Below are 4,139 nucleotides of genomic sequence, written 5' to 3'. Positions count from 1 at the left end.
CTCAGACATCTTCACAGAGGCTGTATTTTCCAGTTCCTCTTACTGCTGATCGGAATCTAAGCATAAACTTTTAACAATAAAGGTTCCAAAACGAAGGTTTTCACAGGGGTGCCATAGTAGAGCCATGTTTGGTTCCCCAAAGAACCTTTCAGTGAGCAGTTCTTAAAAGAATCATAGCCACTTTTCCACCGTCGGGCCGAACGGTTCTTAGAATGGTAAGGAACGGTTCCAGTTGTGTTTCCACTTGAACCTGGTACAGTACGATTACAAACCGTTCTCGGCCCGGAATTCTCAGCACAGTTGTCTAACTTGCTGTCTGTTGGTAGAATCTGTTGCCTGGCTACCAGTTTCTCTGTAGCTGGCTAAGCGCTCTATTTGACATAAACACAAATTAATAAGAAAATTAAAAGAAATATCCAACATAACGCGGTCGTTATTTACATCTCAAATCGTCAGTAAACTGTTGCGTTACCAAGGCAACGACAGACGATTTTGTATTAAATTCCAAAAAGTGGCCATTATCAGCCCCTCAGTGGAAAATGAAACCGTAACCGTAACAGCTGGACCAGATCGGCACGGAATGGAACGGTTACGCGGTGAGAGCCATTCGGCCTGACGGTGGAAAAGCGGTTATGTTTTTCTTAGTGTGAAGAATGTTTTAATAATCTAAAGAAGCTATAAAGAAACTTTTGTATAAGGTTCCATGGCTGTTAAAAAGTTTTTCATGGAACCAGATGCCAATAAAGAACCTTTATTTTTAATTAAGAGTGTACTGTATGTATTTTTGACACTGTATGCAGTTCATATTGATTAAATTCTCTTGTACTTGTCCAAGTATTGACAAAATACTTTATTCTACCACTCTTCTAATTACCTGAGCCTTTTTTAGCTTATGTAACCACAATAGGGCCCCTCAAGAAATCCTGCCGACTTCATTGAATTGATCCAAGCAAGTTTACTACGGTCCAATCAGAGATCTAATTAAAAGGTTAACATGGTGCTGGTGAAAAGGAAACAGGGAACCTTACATTGCTGTGGTTGAAAATCGTAGCGGAAGCCCTCCACACTGGCCCCTGAACCCTTCCTCCAAAGACGAGCTGGAATCTTCCAAGTATTTTGTGGGCAGGCTGTCTTCCAAACTGGCTTCCTTCTTAAAAGCTTTTCAAGAGGATGGGAGAATGAATGAATAACATTGATAGCGTGCACTGCTTTTTAAGACACAGACTGAGAACGTGGCACGGTGCCTAAGCAAACCCTAAAGCTGTATGCCCCATTTCAACGCATCCTGACACAATGCATCATGTAACAGAATGCCTTGTCTGAAGTCTAGAAAACAATAGCTTTCTTTGAGTATTATCAAACTTTTTGTTGAAGAGCTTTCATTCCCAATCGTATTGCCATGGCTGAAGGTGTACAGAGAAGTGATTCCCTCCTCATGTTAAGACTCTTTGCAATGAAACTGGAGACCACAAGCATCTGGCAGAGAGTTTTGAGTATTCAAAAAAGAGGTCTATGTCTATCCTTGCCTGTGTGACACGAGTATTCAGCCGATATCAGAGGAAGTCCTAGTTCGGTAGGGCTATAGGGGAGATATTGTGAAGAGTGAAGGTGGATTTCTATTGACAGCACCATGTGAGAATCTCATCTGTGATCCAAGACACTTCATATTTAGGATTCTGACAGCTAGAGTTCCCATGGAAATCCAAGACAGGCCTCAGGGAAGACCTGTGTCAGATTCTCCACAGGAGATTCACTGCTTCTTACATCAGTCTACTGTTCAAAAAGAGCGCCCCAACAACTTTCAGAATCAATACCATCTCTGATACACGTTATGTAATCCTTTTGAAGACTAACATACTGCAAATATATTGGGGTCAGTACGTTTTGAAAAAAAATTATGCATTTATTCAGCAAAGATGCATTCAATTGATCAAATGTGACAGTAAAGACATTTATAATGTTACAAAAGATTCTTATTACAAATAGATGTGATTCCTTTGAACTTTCTATTCAAAGTCCTAAAAAATGGATCACGGTTTCCACAAAATATTAAGCAGCACAACTGTTTTCAACATTGATAATAATATGAAATGTTCCTTCAGCACCAAATCGGCATATTAGAAGGATTTCTGAAGGATCATGTGACTGATGAAAATTCAGCTTTGCCATAACAGTAATAACATTTTAAAATATTTTCAAATAGACAACAGTTACTTTAAATTGTAATAATATGTCCCAATATTACTTTTGATCGAATAAATGCAGCTTTGGTGAGCATAAGATACTTTTTTCAAAACCATCAAAAAAAATCTTACCAAAATCTGAAGAAAAGACCACCAGCTCAGCCCCAAACCAATACAAACCAGTCTGGAACAGCAAAACCACCAATTATTCATTTTTAAACTTAGCATCAAATGGCATTTGCAAAGCATTTTACTTTAATACTCTAAAATATTTTTTAAAAAGGATATTAAATGGGAAAAAATATGCAGGATGAGAATTGATTGACTTAAAAATGGCCATTCCATACCAAAATGGAGTCAGGTGGTTGAGTGCTTCACAAAACCTACAAAGGAACAAAAATGTAAATATTTTAAAAGTCTGTACTGTTGACTAAACAGAATATTAATATAAAATATAAATATAATATAAATACAGAATATTAATTCATTACTAAAAACCAACACTGCTCTCATTATAAAATGTAACATTTTTTAGGTTCCTATTTCAGAAGAACATCTCTTGAGCATCGTTGTTCTTCTTTGTTTTTGTTAATAATTGTTGCTGGATGGTCAGAGTTTAGGTTGGACTGAAAGATGTGACTAATGTGCATATATTGTTCTGCGTGGGTGGGCTTAAACCTCAAGGTAATCTATGCCTCACATCTGCTATAAACAACAACAGGGAATAAACTGAAATGTGGTTAAACTTTGGCTAAACGTCACCATGGAGGACTACTCATTCAGCACAGGTGTCATGTTTAATACCTTTCATATATCAAGAAGTAAGCAGGCAAATAAAATAGGAGCGCCATATGGGTTGGCGTGGAGAGGAGGGGGATTTCAGTTTTTAAAAGCCCCTGTTTCTCCTCTATGGGTCTTGGCGCCATAAAGTGGATACGATTACTATGGTGCCATACGGTTCTTTGGACACATCAGAAGGTCAATGAACATTTTTTATTACAATCTGACCTTTGGCCAGAGAAAAATGTCAGCACATGGGTAAAGGAATGGAGAGAAGAAGGATTTTTTTAACAGATTTCTCTCATCTCTCTCACTGTAATTATTCAGTCATGCTTAATTGTTTTTGCTCTAGTGTGTGGTCTAGGTGAGAGAGAAACAATAAGCCCTCCATTTATTTTTTTTGTGAGGCCAAATTGCTTATTCTTCTTCGGTAAACAGAGAGAGCTATAGAGATATAAGACGTCCTCTTGGAGGGCATCAGAAAACCACAATGTTTAATTAATCTCAACACTTGGTAAGCCTGTTCTCCTTGGGTTTGCATGCGAACAATAAACACACACATGTATGAATGCACATACACAGACACACACGCTAACATAATGATTCACAAAAACAATAAAGAGATGGCCATTATAAAAGACGCTTTCTAAAACAAATGACGATTGAATAGTGCAGGAAATGCGGTGTAGTTCATTAAAAGGTGATTGATGATTAGCGGACTGCGTGACATATGCTAAATGGGTGGATGATTATCAGCTGAAAAATTAAACACCTCTTGTCCTTGAAACTGTTAAGCTCTCCTCCCGCGCTTGTCTGTTTAAATCCTCCCTGGCGATAAAGCCGTGTTTATTCTCTCTCATTATAGACCTCAGAGGCTGGGGAATGGACAAAGGGATTCAAGTGCCTGTGAAGTTTCTCATTTAAGCACACACACACACAGAGAGAGAGAGAGAGAGAGAGAGAGAGAGAGAGAGAGAGAGAGAGAGAGAGAGAGAGAGAGATAATAGTACAGATTTCAGATTATGGCTGTCTCAAAACCTAGGAAGCTGCCTTCCTAGACAGCATTTTTTTGAACACAACCTATGTATGCAGTGTACAGTACATTGTGGCAGAAGACAGCTGTACTGTAACAAAACTAAGCTAATCATAAAATAAAATAAAATAAAATAAAATAAA

At 38.1% G+C, this 4,139-nt stretch overlaps 1 long non-coding RNA gene across 1 annotated transcript; it reads right to left on the bottom strand.

Annotated features, from left to right (window-relative positions):
- Positions 1 to 1,027: 1,027 nt before the first annotated feature.
- On the bottom strand, positions 1,028 to 3,864 carry LOC127523394 (uncharacterized). The gene is made up of 4 exons (XR_007932867.1): positions 3,736 to 3,864; positions 2,531 to 2,566; positions 2,316 to 2,367; positions 1,028 to 1,158 (listed from the first exon to the last, which is right to left on the bottom strand). It is a non-coding gene; the product is annotated as an uncharacterized LOC127523394 (long non-coding RNA).
- Between the last annotated feature and the right edge of the window lie 275 nt (positions 3,865 to 4,139).

The sequence above is a fragment of the Ctenopharyngodon idella genome, chromosome 12 (assembly GCF_019924925.1).
Source record: "Ctenopharyngodon idella isolate HZGC_01 chromosome 12, HZGC01, whole genome shotgun sequence".
Lineage (NCBI taxonomy): Eukaryota > Metazoa > Chordata > Actinopteri > Cypriniformes > Xenocyprididae > Ctenopharyngodon > Ctenopharyngodon idella.
The sequence above is the reverse complement of the archived record's forward strand: the minus strand, read 5'-3'. Positions and strand labels throughout refer to the sequence as shown.